This window comes from Schistocerca gregaria, chromosome 3, assembly GCF_023897955.1.
Source record: "Schistocerca gregaria isolate iqSchGreg1 chromosome 3, iqSchGreg1.2, whole genome shotgun sequence".
Taxonomy (NCBI): Eukaryota; Metazoa; Arthropoda; class Insecta; order Orthoptera; family Acrididae; genus Schistocerca; species Schistocerca gregaria.
Genome location: NC_064922.1, coordinates 785,518,238 through 785,534,429, shown reverse-complemented (window position 1 = coordinate 785,534,429; position 16,192 = coordinate 785,518,238).

Genomic DNA, 16,192 nt, shown 5'->3' with positions numbered 1-16,192 from the left:
ATGAAGCACTGATAATCTTTCTATTTTTCAGTGACTGCATATCCCAACATTTTTTTTCTTTTTGTGTAAATATTTGCTTTTATTTCATCCTAATCCCTAGAAATCTGCCATTGGCAATGTATAAACAGCAGCTATTACCTCCCAGTTTTCAGTCTCGGTATAAAAGCAATGTTGTAACAGTTACTGTCATTATTTTAAAAACAATAAATACTTTTCATATAGCTATTTGATTCAGTTATAAATATGAGTAATACACAGTTAGATGAAAAAGAGGGCCTTCTGGCATTAATCTTAACACAATAAATAAATCTGTAAATATAACAGCAAAACATCACAAGGTGCAGAAGGTAATAAAGTTCAGCAGTGGCAAGAAACTTTTCTATAGCTAGCCACAAGCACATTTGCAAAAGGTGGAACAGGAGGAATAATACTTGTTAAAAAGAAGGGACCATCTGGCTCCATATAATTGAACCCAGTAAGGATGTGTAGAGTCCCATATAAAAAAGACCAACAACTTCAGTGACAGATGAAACAACAATCCAAAACAGAGGAGTTCCTCTTCCTGATAATGGAAGCTGTGCTGTCAAATGAGCGCAATGCAGGAGACACATACTGTTGATCTAGTTATGACTGGACATTTACTGTTATGGTCAGGAAGACTTGAATGACAGTAAAACTGCGATGGGGAAGGCACCATTATTCTAATAAAGTATGCCCTAGTGATTGTGGAGACTACAGAGGACAATTCAAATATTATTGATCATGGAACTTTCAAACTGAGATCTGGCAGGAAAATGAGTGAGATAGCCAAGGTCTAGAGCCAGCAAAAGCCATACAGTATGAAAAAATGTGACACCAGGAACATCAAATATAATGACATTTGTAAAAGTTGTAAAATTAGAGTAATTCAGAATTCTTATGAAAACAAATGAGGTTGAAATTTTAGCACTTTGTCAAACCAGACAGCAATTACAAGGACTATAATTTAATGAACAAGAACTGTGATTTAATGAAGGTAAAGTGCAATTGAGGAAAAATCCAAAGCATAAAGGGGCAGCAAATATTTGGGGAAAAATGGGTGAATGATGTTATGAACACCTATCATGTAACTGATGATAAGAAATGCAGCTAAACTTGTCAACTTAGTAATTGTGCAAGTCTAGTTTCCAATTTCTAGACAGGATAAAGTTGACACTGAAGATTTGTGTGAAAGTGTATAAAAGTTATTAAAAGTAACAAGTGACATGGGCAATAGATTCTAACCTTGCATAGTAAGCATAAACCATTCCAGAATCTTACTCGTAGTGTGAACCGAGCGAGGTGGCGCAGTGGTTAGCACACTGGACTCGCATTCGGGAGGACGACGGTTCAATCCCATCTCCGGCCATCCTGATTTAGGTTTTCCGTGATTTCCCTAAATCATTTCAGGCAAATGGCAGGATGGTCCCTTTGAAAGGGCACGGCCGAAATCCTTCCCAATCCTTCCATAACCCGAGCTTGAGCTCCGTCTCTAATGGCCTCATTGTCGACGGGACGTTAAACACTAACCACCACCACCATCATAGTGTGAAACATTCATTAAGTGAAACAATTTATCCCATATAAATTAATGTAAAATACAGTAATGCGCTCCACCCAGAAAAAGTACTAAAATTTTTATCTTATTTGTGCCACTTATTCAAAGAAAATTATATGTAAAGTATTACATACTTTATTACTCATGATACATAACTAATTCTATTTTACTAGGAAGCTATATATTTTGCCATTTGTTTCTGCCATGCTTCAACACCTGGAAAAAATGTGACACAGCGTTATCATCAAATAAATTTGTAGCATGCTTAGGCACTGCTTTATTGGGTTGTTGATTTTCAATGTACTATACAACCGATTCCCATGCTTTCAGAATTTCTCTTACTGTGCCAGAAGACTGCTCCTCTGCTGTCATCTCCTCCTCCTCTGAACTCCTCTCCACAACTTCCTGCTGTGAAACACACTGCAACTCCGTAAGCTCTTCAGCAATCATTCCTTGGTTGTGATCTCCCGCAAGCTCATCGCTATCATTGTTATCCACTTCAAGTCCCATGCTCTTGGCCAAAGAGACAATGTTGTTGACTACAGGCTCCACCAGCACTGAATCAAATGCCCTAGAGTTGCATTTGACAATGCACACCAGCCAAAACTTCATCCAAGCAGAAGTGAGAATTCTCTTGGTAACCCATTCCTATTCCTTTTCAATTATCGCGATGCAGGCAATGATGCTGAAGTGATATTTCCTAAACTCTCTGAGAGTGAAATTGGTAGCTTTAGTCAAAGCAAATCAATGCTCAAAGGGTGCTTTAATGTAAAGCTTCTGAAGGCTAGAACTAACGTGCTGGTCCATAGGCTGAAGTAAGAGAATGGTGTTGGGAGACAGAAATTGGAACCTGATGAATTGAAATTCTTCAAGGAGGTGGTCTTGTAGGCCTGGAGAATGGGCAGAAGTGTTGCCCATAGCAAGCAAGATATGGAGTGCCAGATTCATCTCAAGCAAATATTTTTTCACCGAAGGACCAACCACTTCATTGATCCAATCACAAAAAAGATCACGTATCACCCAAACCTCCACATCATATTTAACTTGCACTTCTGGACTTCACACTTCTTGAAGGCTCTTGAAGTTTCTGAATGGTAGACAAGTATTGGTCACTTGCATTGGCACAGAATAGCAGTGTGAGATGGTCTTTCATTGGCTTGTGACAGACAATGTATTCTCCTCTGCTGTTTTAAAGGCACACTTCAGTATCATTTTCCAGAATAGACCCGTCTCATCGCAACAGAAAACCCGTTATGGCAGATAACCCTCAGAACCTATGAGAATCTTGGAGTTGCTGATTAAGTTAGCTGCTGCCTTTGTGTCAGTGCTGACTGCTTCCCTGTGCCTTACAACACTGTGGTTGCCAGTTCTTCTCTTAAGTTTCTAGAACCACCCATGGCTTCTCTTAAACACTTACACTCCTGGAAATTGAAATAAGAACACCGTGAATTCATAGTCCCAGGAAGGGGAAACTTTATTGACACATTCCTGGGGTCAGATACATCACATGATCACACTGACAGAACCACAGGCACATAGACACAGGCAACAGAGCATGCACAATGTCGGCACTAGTACAGTGTATATCCACTTTTCGCAGCAATGCAGGCTGCTATTCTCCCATGGAGACGATCGTAGAGATGCTGGATGTAGTCCTGTGGAACGGCTTGCCATGCCATTTCCACCTGGCGCCTCAGTTGGACCAGCGTTCGTGCTGGACGTGCAGACCGCGTGAGACGACGCTTCATCCAGTCCCAAACATGCTCAATGGGGGACAGATCCGGAGATCTTGCTGGCCAGGATAGTTGACATACACCTTCTAGAGCACGTTGGGTGGCACGGGATACATGCGGACGTGCATTGTCCTGTTGGAACAGCAAGTTCCCTTGCCGGTCTAGGAATGGTAGAACGATGGGTTCGACGACGGTTTGGATGTACCGTGCACTATTCAGTGTCCCCTCGACGATCACCAGAGATGTACGGCCAGTGTAGGAGATCGCTCCCCACACCATGATGCCGGGTGTTGGCCCTGTGTGCCTCGGTCGTATGCAGTCCTGATTGTGGCGCTCACCTGCACGGCGCCAAACACGCATACGACCATCATTGGCACCAAGTCAGAAGCGACTCTCATCGCTGAAGACGACACGTCTCCATTCGTCCCTCCATTCACGCCTGTCATGACACCACTGGAGGCGGGCTGCACGATGTTGGGGCGTGAGCGGAAGACGGCCTAACGGTGTGCAGGACCGTAGCCCAGCTTCATGGAGACGGTTGCGAATGGTCCTCGCCGATACCCCAGGAGCAACAGTGTCCCTAATTTGATGGGAAGTGGCGGTGCGGTCCCCTACAGCACTGCGTAGGATCCTACGGTCTTGGCGTGCATCCGTGCGTCGCTGCGGTCCGGTCCCAGGTCGACGGGCACGTGTACCTTCCGCCGACCACTGGCGACAACATCGATGTACTGTGGAGACCTCACGCCCCACGCGTTGAGCAATTCGGCGGTACGTCCACCCGGCCTCCCGCATGCCCACTATACGGCCTCGCTCAAAGTCCGTCAACTGCACATACGATTCACGTCCACGCTGTCGCGGCATGCTACCAGTGTTAAAGACTGCGATGGAGCTCCGTATGCCACGGCAAACTGGCTGCCACTGACAGCGGCGGTGCACAAATGCTGCGCAGCTAGCGCCATTTGACGGCCAACACCGCGGTTCCTGGTGTGTCCGCTGTGCCGTGCGTGTGATCATTGCTTGTACAGCCCTCTCGCAGTGTCCGGAGCAAGTATGGTGGGTCTGACACACCGATGTCAATGTGTTCTTTTTTCCATTTCCAGGAGTGTATTTGGCCGCTGATGATCCTGGTGACTCCTTACCGAGGTCAGCAAAAATTATTCTCGCCTTTTCACAAATGATGTTCTCGTTAATGGTATTGCCTAGCAATTGGTTTTCAAGAGAATAGAAGCTTTTCAAATGTGTTGCTACAGAAGAATGCTGAAGATTAGGTTGGTAAATCACGTAACTAATGAGTAGGTACAGAACAGAGTTGGAGAGAAGAGAAATTTGTGTCACAAATTGACTAGAAGACGGGAACTGTTGGTAGGACACGTTATGAGGCATCAAGGGATCACCAATTTAACATTGGAGGGAAGTGTAGAGGGTAAAAATCATAGAGGGAGACCTAGAGATGAATCTACAAAGCAGATTCAGAAGGCTGTAGGTTGCAGTAGTGGACAGCTGCATCAAACCAGTCTCTGGATTGAAGACCACAATAAAATCAACAGAAACGCTTTCCTTTCCATAGCCAGTCTACATTTTATACCCTCTCTACTTCGACTATATATGTTATTTTGCTTTCCAGGTAGCGAAACTCATCTACTACTTTAAATGTCTCATTCCCTAAACTAATTCCCTCAGCATCACCTGATTTAACTCAACTACATTCCATTATCCTTGTTTTGCTTTTGTTGATGTTCATCTTGTATCCTCCTTTCAAGACACTGTCTATTTCATTCAACTGCTGTTCCAGGTCGTCAGCAAACTTCAAAGTTTTTATTTCTCCTCCTTTATTTTCATTCATACTCCAAATGTTTCTTTTGTTCCCTTTACTGCTTGCTCAATCTACAGATTGAATAACATCTGGGATAGGCTACAACCTTGACTCACTCCCTTCTCAATCACTGCTTCCCTTTCGTGAACCATAACTCATAACTGCCATTTGGTTTCTGTTCAAACTGTAAATGACTTTTTGCTCTCTGTAATTTACCCCTGCACCATCAGAATTTGAAAGAGAGTATTCCAGTCAACATTGTCAAAACCTTTCTCTAAGTCTACAAATCCTAGAAATGTAGGTTTGCCTATCCATAACCTATCTTCTAAGATAAGTCATAGGGTTGGTATTGCCTCACATGTTCCAGCATTTCTATGGAATCCAAACTGATCTTCCCCAAGGTTGGCTTCTACCAGTAATAATAATAAGAAGAAGAAGAATAACAATAGCTTTATTCAACATCGAATGGTGTGCTGCACATGTACAAAGAAACAGTAATGATTAAAGTTATTTGTACAATACACAAGACACATTCTTCTGAATACGACATTAATTTACAACAAAATTACAATAAGATGTTTACTGATTTCTATTCACATAATTTCACAAAGCATTTGTTGTTCTTCATGTAAGTATGGTACTTTTCTAATGTGTAAACTGCATCAAACATGTTTTACTGGTGCTTACATTTAAGTGGCTTTCATTAAAAAACTGAACAATTCCTTTTGTCACATTATTGCACTCGGCCTCTAGTTCATTACATGATTACTTTTTACATACAACGGACGTGTCATCTGCATACAGAACAATTTTGAAATGTATAGTACAGTATTTAATATCATTTACATACACTCCTGGAAATTGAAATAAGAACACCGTGAATTCATTGTCCCAGGAAGGGGAAACTTTATTGACACATTCCTGGGGTCAGATACATCACATGATCACACTGACAGAACCACAGGCACATAGACACAGGCAACAGAGCACGCACAATGTCGGCACTAGTACAGTGTATATCCACCTTTAGCAGCAATGCAGACTGCTATTCTCCCATGGAGACGATCGTAGAGATGCTGGATGTAGTCCTGTGGAACGGCTTGCCATGCCATTTCCACCTGGCGCCTCAGTTGGACCAGCGTTCGTGCTGGACGTGCAGACCGCGTGAGACGACGTTTCATCCACTCCCAAACATGCTCAATGGGGGACAGATCCGGAGATCTTGCTGGCCAGGGTAGTTGACTTACACCTTCTAGAGCACGTTGGGTGGCACGGGATACATGCGGACGTGCATTGTCCTGTTGGAACAGCAAGTTCCCTTGCCGGTCTAGGAATGGTAGAACGATGGGTTCGATGACGGTTTGTATGTACCGTGCACTATTCAGTGTCCCCTCGACGATCACCAGAGGTGTATGGCCAGTGTAGGAGTTCGCTCCCCACACCATGATGCCGGGTGTTGGCCCTGTGTGCCTCGGTCGTATGCAGTCCTGATTGTGGCACTCACCTGCACGGCGCCAAACACGCATACGACCATCACTGGCACCAAGGCAGAAGCGACTCTCATCTCTGAAGACGACACGTCTCCACTCGTCCCTCCATTCACGCCTGTCGCGACACCACTGGAGGCGGGCTGCACGATGTTGGGGCGTGAGCGGAAGACGGCCTAACGGTGTGCAGGACCGTAGCCCAGCTTCATGGAGACGGTTGTGAATGGTCCTCGCCGATACCCCAGGAGCAACAGTGTCGGTACGGTCCCCTAAGGCACTGTGTAGGATCCTACGGTCTTGGCGTGCATCGGTGCGTCGCTGTGGTCCGGTCCCAGGTCGACGGGCACGTGCACCTTCCGCCGACCACTGGCGACAACATCGATGTACTGTGGAGACCTCACGCCTCACGCGTTGAGCAATTCGGCGGTACGTCCACCCGGCCTCCCGCATGCCCACTATACGCCCTCGCTCAAAGTCCGTCAACTGCACATACGGTTCACGTCCACGGTGTCGCGGCATGCTACCAGTGTTAAAGACTGCGATGGAGCTCCGTATGCCACGGCAAACTGGCTGACACTGACGGCGGCGGTGCACAAATGCTGCGCAGCTAGCGCCATTCGACGGCCAACACCGCGGTTCCTGGTGTGTCCGCTGTGCCGTGTGTGTGATCATTGCTTCTACAGCCCTCTCGCAGTGTCCAGAGCAAGTATGGTGGGTCTGACACACCGGTGTCAATGTGTTCTTTTTTCGATTTCCAGGAGTGTAGATCAAGAACAGAAGGGGGCCCAACACCGAGCCCTGGGGCACGCCATATTTTAAGCACGTGATCTCTGATTTGTAGACACCACTTTCTGTTTTAAGTAGAACAAACTGTTTTCTATTGCTCATATAACACTTTATTAGGTCATAAGCAGCGCCTCTAATGCCCATTTTCCTTAGCTTGTCTAATAGGATGTCAACTTTCACACAATCAAAGACTTTTTCCAGGTCTAGGTATACACCTGCTACATGTTCCTTGCTTTCTATACCCCCTAACACCTCTTCAAATAGTTGAGCAGCTGCAGTGCTAGTTGATTTACCTTTACCATTTGTCTGTAAAAAAATCGTGTTAGTATTTTGCAATCATGATTTATTAAACTGATAGTTCGATAATTTTTCCCCTGTCAGTATCTGCTTTGTTTGGGATTGGAATTATTATATTCTTCTTGAAGTCTGAGGGTATTTCACCTGTCTCATACATCTTGCTCACCAGATGGTAAAGTTTTGTCAGGAATGGCTCTCCCAAGGCCGTCAGTAGTTCAAATGGAATGTTGTCTACTCCCGGGGCCTTGTTTCGACTCAGGTCTTTCAGTGCTCTGTCAAACTCTTCACACAGTATCGTACCTCCCATGTCATCTTCATCTACATCCTCTTCCATTTCCATAATATTATCCTCAAGTACAACAGCCTTGTATAGACCCTCTAGATACACCTTTCTGCTTTCCCTCCTTTGATTAGGACTGGTTTTCCATCTGAGCTCTTGATATTCATACAAGTGAATCTCTTGTCTCCAAAGGTCTCTTTCATTTTCCTCTAGGCAGTATCTATCTTACCCCTAGTGACATATGCCTCTACATCCTTACATTTGTCGTCTAGCCATCCCTGCTTAGCCATTTTGCACTTCCTGTCGCTCTCATTTTTGAAACATTTGTATTCCTTTTCACATGCTTCATGTACTACATTTTTATATTTTCTCCTTTCATCAATTAAATTCAATGTCTCTTCTGTTACCCAAGGATTTCTACTAGCCCTCGTCTTTTTACCTACTTGATCCTCTGCTGCCAAATAATGAATATGGATGAAACTCCTCTGACATTTGATGTACTGAGTAACAGAACTGTTGCCATGAAAGGTGCTGAAACTATTAACTATAAAAACAATTCGATATGAAAAAATGCACTACACTCTTCTCTTTTCATGTTGTACTGATGGTTCTAAACTTAATCCAATGATCATTTTCAAGTGCAAAACAATGCCAATACCTTCTGAAACACTGGCAGGTCTTGCTGTTCACATACATGATAAGAGTTGGATGGATGAGGCTGGTAGAAAATTATGGATTAACAGAGTGTGGGAGAGAAGGAAAGCTGCTTTATTAAAGAAAAGTTTTCATGTGCTAGATCAGTTTAGCAGTCATCCAAAAAATTCTGTGAAAGAGAAACTGGGGCATGGAAATACAGACCTTGCTGTTATTCCAGGACGACTTACTTCACAATTGCAACCTCTTAATGTTTCAATAAATAAACCATTTAAAATGCATAGAGAGGAATGGGACAAATAGATGATGAATGAAAACAAACATGAATTCATACCGCAGGGAGCTTTAAAACGACCTACAATCAAACAAATATGTCAGTGGATAATAAACAGTTATGGTCTAGAGTGAGACAAAACACCGTTAAATCTTTCAAGAACTGCAGTGAAAGTAACACCCTCGATGGCAATGAAGACAATCTTAAATATGAAGAGGACAATGACAACAACGATAGGGAACAGGAGAAGGAGATAAGTGTTTAACATCCCTTCAATAACAATATATGTCTGCTTGTGTCTGTGTATGTGCGGATGGATATGTGTGTGTGTGTGTGTGTGTGTGTGTGTGTGCGCGAGTGTACACCTGTCCTTTTTTTCCCCCTAAGGGAAGTCTTTCCACTCCCGGGATTGGAATGACTCCTTACCCTCTCCCTTAAAACCCACATCCTTTCGTCTTTCCCTCTCCTTCCTGAAGAAGCAACCATCGGTTGCGAAAGCTAGTAATTCTGTGTGTGTGTTTGTGTGTTTTGTTCTTGTGCCTGTCTGCCGGCGTTTTCCCGCTTGGTAAGTCTTGGAATCTTTGTTTTTAATATATTTTTCCCATGTGGAAGTTTCTTTCTATTATATATATATATATATATATATATATATATATATATATATATATATATATATATATATATATATCCCATTCCTGATGTCCAGGCGGAGCTTCAAGGAATCCTCAGAGCCTTAGGCCACCTACAAAACCTTTCACCGGACTCCATCAACCTCCCAACACCACTGACACCCCGCACCCCTACCTTCTACCTACTTCCTAAAATTCACAATCCCAATCATCCCAGCCGCCCCAAAGTAGCTGGTTACCAAGCCCCCACAGAACACATCTCTGCCTACGTAGATCAACACCTTCAACCCATTACATGCAGTCTCCCATCCTTCGTCAAAGACACCAACCACTTTCTTGAACGCCTGGAATCCTTAGCCAATCTGTTACCCCGGAAACCACCCTTGTAACCATTGATGCCACTTCCTTATACACAAATATTCTGCACGTCCAGGGGCTCGCTGTGATGCAGCACTTCTTTTCACAACAATCACCTGCCACCCTACCTAAAACCTCTTTCCTCATTACCTTACCCAGCTTCATCCTGACCCACAACTTCTTCACTTTTGAAGGCTAGACATACCAAAAGTTAAAGGGAACAGCCATGGGTACCAGGATGGCCCCCCATATGCAAACCTATTTATGGGTTGCTTAGAGGATGCCTTCTTGGTTACCCAAGCCTGCCAACCCAAAGTATGGTACAGATTTATTGATGACATCTTCATGATCTGGACTCACAGTGAAGAACAACTCCAGAATTTCCTCTCCAACCTCAACTTCTTTGGTTCCATCAGATTCACCTGGTCCTACTCCAAATCCCATGCCACTTTCCTTGACGTTGACCTCCATCTGCCCAATGGCCAGCTTCACACATCCGTCCACAACAAACCCACCAACAAGCAACAGTACCTCCATTATGACAGCTGCCACCCATTTCATATCAAACAGTCCCTTCCCTACAGCCTAGTTCTTTGTGGCAAACAAATCTGCTCCAGTCCGGAATCTCTGAACCATTACAGCAACAACCTGAAAACAGCTTTCGCATCCCGCAACTACCCTCCCGACCCGGAACACGAGCAAAAACCAGAGCCACTTCCTCATCCCCTCCCACAGAAAAACCCCAAAAGTGCCCCACTTGTGACAGGATACTTCCCGGGACTGGATCAGACTCTGAATGTGGCTCTCCAGCTGGGATATGACTTCCTCAAATCCTGCCCTGAAATGAAATCCATCCTTCATGACATCCTCGCCATTCCACCGAGAGTGTCTTTCCGCCATCCATCTAATCTTCGTAACTTCTTGGTTCATCCCTATGAAATCCCCAAACCACCATCCCTACCCTCTGGCTCCTACCCTTGTAACTGCTCACGGTGTAAAACCTGTCCCATGCACCCTCCCACCATCACCTACTCCAGTCCTGTAACCCGGAAGGTGTACACGATCAAAGGCAGAGCCACGTGTGAAAGCACCCATGTGAGTTACTAACTTACCTGCCTACACTGTGAAGCTTTCTATGTGGAAACAACAGCAACAAACTGTCCATTTGCATGAATGGACATGGGCAGACAGTGTTTGTTGGTAATGAGTATCACCCAATGGCTAAACATGTCTTGGTGCATGGCCAGCACTTCTTGGCACAGAGTTACACCGTCCGGGTTATCTGGATACTTCCCACTAACACCAACCTGTCAGAACTCTGGAGATGGGAACTTGCCCTTGAATATATCCTCTCTTCCCATTAACCACCAGGCCTCAACCTCTGCTAATTTCAAGTTGCTGCCACTCATACCTCACCTGTCATTCAACAACATCTTTGCCTCTGTACTTCCACCTTGACTGACATCTCTGACTAAACTCTTTGCCTTTACAAATGTCTGCTTGTGTCTGTATATGTGCGGATGGATATGTGTGTGTGTGTGCGAATAAATACCTGTCCTTTTCTCCCCCTAAGGTAAGTCTTTGCACTCCCAGGATTGGAATGACTCCTTAACCTCTCCCTTAAAACCCACATCCTTTCATCTTTCCCTCTCCTTCCCTCTTTCGTGATGAAGCAACATTTGGTTGCAAAAGCTTGAATTTTGTGTGTGTGTTTGTGTTTGTTTGTGTGTCTATCGACCTGCCAGCACTTTTGTTTGGTAAGTTACATCATCTTTGTTTTTAGATATATTTTTTCCACGTGGAATGTTTCCTTCTATTATATTGAAAAACAAAGATGATGTGACTTACCAAACAAAAGTGCTGGCAGGTCGATAGACACACAAACATACACACAAAATTCAAGCTTTCGCAACCAGTGGTTGCTTCTTCAGGAAAGAGGGAAGGAGAGGGAAAGACGAAATGATGTGGATTTTAAGGGAGAGGGTAAGGAGTCATTCCAATCCCGGGAGCGAAAAGACTTACCTTAAGGGGAAAAAAGGACAGCTACACACTCGCACACACACGCATGTCCATCCACACATACACAGACACAAGCAGACATTGAATTATGTGTGTATGTTTGTGTGTCTATCGACCTGCCAGCGCTTTTGTTTGGTAAGTCACATCATCTTTGTTTTTAGATATATTTTTCCCACGTGGAATGTTTCCCTCTTTGCCTTTAAATATGTCTGCTTGTGTCTGTATATGTGTGGATGGATATGTGTGTGTGTGTGTGTGTGTGTGTGTGTGTGTGTGTGTGTGCGCGAGTATATACCTATCCTTTTTTCCCCCTAAGGTAAGTCTTTCTGCTCCCGGGATTGGAATGACTCCTTACCCCCTCCCTTAATACCCACATCCTTTCATCTTTCCCTCTCCTTCCCTCTTTCCTGCCGAAGCAACCGTGGATTGCGAAAGCTCGAAATTTTGTATGTGTGTGTGTGTGTGTGTGTGCTTTTTTTATTGTGCACATCTACCAGCACTAACAAAGAGATAGAGGGGCTGGCCAGTACTTACCTCAGCTCAGTACAGCCGATAGATACACAAAAAACAACCGAAAATTTACGTTCCTAGCTTTTGGAATAAATGTTCCTTCATCAGGAAGAAGAGAGGAGAAAGAAAGGGAAGAAGGGAAAGTGGATTTAGTTACTCACAACCCAGGTTATGAAGCAACAGGAAGGGTAGCAAGGATGGAGGCATGGTTGTCAGAGGGAAGCCAAAGATATTCTACTGTAAGTACTGTGCCAGCTTCAAACCAAAGAGGATGCATACAGAGGTAAAGAGGTATATAGAATAAAGATAAACACAACTATGTAGGATGAAAAGATGCGTGAATGGCTAAAGAGGAAAGGGAAAGAGGAGAAGACTGAAGAGTAAATGGGAATGAGGTTGTTTAACATAGGTTCAGTCCAGGGGGATGGCTGGTTGAAAGGATGTGTTGGAGTTCCCATCTCCACAGTTCAGAGGGACTGGTGTTGGGTGGGAGAGGCCAAATGGCACATACGGTATAGCAGGTTCCTAGGTCACTAGAATTGTACTGGAGGGCATGCTCCGCTACTGGGTATTGGACATCTCCTAGGCGGACAGTTTGTCTGTGTCCGTTCATGCGCTCAGCCAGTTTAGTTGTTTTCATACCGATGTAATTGGCTGTGCAGTGCAGGCATGTCAGCTGATAAATGACATGTGTAGTTTCACACATGGCTCTGCCTTGAATTGTGTATGTTTTACCAGTAGCGGGGCTGGAGTAGATGGTTGTTGGGGGATGCATGGGGCAGGTTTTGCAGCGGGGTCGTTTACAGGGGTAGGAACCGCTGGGTATAGAAGGTAGTCTGGGAATATTGTAGGTTTAACAAGGATGTTATGGAGGTTTGGGGGGTGACGAAAGGCAACTCTGGGTGGTGTGGGGAGAATTTTGTCAAGGGAAGATCTCATTTCAAGTGGTTGACTTGAGAAAGTCATATCCCTGGCGGAGTAATTTATTGATGTATTCGAGGCCAGGATAATATTGGGTGACAAGGGGGATGCTTCTGTGTGGTCTGGGGGTAGGAACATTGTTGTTGGACGGGGAGGAATGTATTGCTTGGGAGATCTGTTTGTGGACAAGGTCTGCAGGATAGTTGTGGGAGAGGAAAGCACTAGTCAGGTTATTGGTGTAATTGTTGAGGGATTCGTCACTGGAGCAGATACGTTTGCCACGAATACCTAGGCTGTAGGGAAGGGAGTGTTTGATGTGGAATGGATGGCAGCTATCAAAGTGATGGTACTGTTGTTTGTGGGTTTGATATGGACAGAGGTGTGGATGTGAGCTTCAACAAGATGAAGGTCAACATTCAGGAAGGTGGCATGCGTTTTGGAGAAGGACCAGGTGAAATTCAGATTAGAAAAGGAGTTGAGGTTATGGAGGAAATTAAGGAGTGTTTCTTCACCATGAGTCCAGACCACAAAGATGTCATCTATAAACCTATACCAGGCCAGGGGAAGCAGCTGTTGAATCTTCAGGAAAGCCTCCTCCATGCGGCCCCTGAAGAGATTGGCATAGGACGGAGCCATCCTGGGTCCCATGGCCGTTCCCCTGATTTGTTTGTAGGTCTGGCCTTCAAAAGTGAAGTAATTATGGGTGAGGATGAAGTTGGTAAGTGTGATAAGGAACGAGATTTTTGGAAGAGCTGCGGGTGGGCGTTGGGAGAGGTAGTGCTCAACGGCAGAGAGACCATGGGTGTGTGGGATGTTTGTGTAAAGGGATGTAGCATCTATGGTGACAAGAAAGGTTTAAGGTGGGAGAGGAGTGGGAATGGATTTGAGGCATTCTAGGAAGTGGTTTGTGTCTTTGATGTAGGATGGGAGTCTGCGGGTGATAGGTTGGAAGTGTTGGTCTACCAGAGCTGAGATACGTTCTGTTGGGGCTTTGAAGCCTGCTACTATGGGACGGCCAAGATGGTTCTCTTTGTGGATTTAGGGTAATAGGTAGAAGGTAGGGGTACATGGCTCAGGTGGAGTGAGTAAGTCTATGGAAGCTGTTGTGAGGCCTGGTGAGGGACCTTGGATTTTTAGGATTTTCTGCAACTCAGTCTGGATGGAGAGAATGGGATCCAGGGTAACAGCTTTGTAGGTTGAGGTGTCGGAGAGCTGATGCAGTCCTTCTGCCACATACTCCACATGGTCAAGTACCACAGTTGTGGAGCCTTTATCTGTTGGGAGTATGACAATAGAGCGGTCTGTTTTCAGCTCCTTAATGGCATGGGATTCAGCTGGGGTGATGTTGGGGGTTGTCGGGATGTTCTTCAAGAAGGATTGGGAGGCAACACTGGATGTGAGGCATTCCTGAAATGTCTGCAAGGGATGGTTTTGGGGGAGGGGAGGAGGATCCCTTTGAGAAGTCGGTCGGAACTGTTCTAGACAAGGTTCAACACTGAGTCTAGTATTTGGGGGCTGTGTTTGGGTAGTGAAGTGATATTTCCAGTTAAGGTTCCGGGTGAATGAGAGGAGATCTTTAACCAGGGCAGTGTGGTTGAATTTATGTGTGGGGCTAAAGGTTAAGCCTTTTGATAGAACAGATGTCTCTGGAAGAGAGAGGGATCTGGATGAGAGGTTTAGAACTGAATTGGGTCTGGTGATATGTGGCATTTGACTGTGATTATAGTTGAGATTTGGTCTGTGTGGGGTATGTGCTGGGATGGAGAGATTGAGTAGGGTGGCTAGGCTAGGTTTGTTGGCTATGAGGGCGGTTTGTTGGCTGTTCTGTTGTGGTTGGTGTTTGTGAGGGATAGGGAGAGGGACCCCACTTCTTAGGTGTTGCACTCGCACTGTGGATAGTTTTTTCAGGTGGTGTGTGGCATGGAACTCAAGTTTGCAGCTGGCTTCTTGGATGATGTTCCTGAGTGTGTTCTCCAAGCAAGGGTTTGAGAGGTGGAGGACTTTGAAGAGAGATAGGAGCTGTTGGGAGTGGTGGTTACATGCATTAGTGTAGAGATTCAGGACAAGTTGGGTAAGGGCTAAGGATTGAAGGTTCTGGAAGTCCAGGAGAGACTGGTGGAAAGAGGAATTGCACCCAGAGATGGGAACTTTTAAGGTAAGTCCTTTAGGGGTAATTCCAAAGGTTAAGCAGGACCGGAGGAAAAGTATGTTGGATTGCAGTTCGGCTATGGTGACTGCAAGTTTCCGGAATGAATGTAAATAATGTGGTATAGGATTAGGGTACATAGTGGGTAACTGGAGGGTAGAGAAATATATGTAAATGATTTAGGAGGTAATCTAAACAGCACTATTCACAGAGTATGAAGATGATGTCATTTACCACATATTAAAGTCATCAAAAGATCAAAATGAATTTCAACTGATTTAGACAAGATATCTGCATGGTACAAAAAGTGGAAATTTACACTAAACAATAAAAACTGTGAGGTCTTCCATGAGAATGCTAAAATATTATGTTAAATTTTGGTTACATGATGAATTACACAAATTGAAAGGTTGTGGATTCAAACAAGTACTGTGGGATTTAAATTACAAACAACTTAAACTGGAAGCAAAACATAGAAAATATTATGTATAAAGTGAACCAAAGGCTGCAGTTTACTGGCTTAGAAGATGCAACACATCTACTAAAGAGATTGCCTACAGTACACTTCCCCCACTTGCCCATCCACTTCTGCATTATTAATGTGTGGTATTGAATCCTTACCCAATGGGATTAATATGCAGCTTCTTTTATATTATCACAAACTAGGGCAGAGAGAGTGAAAGAAATGATGAGTGGGTTGGGGCGGCCTC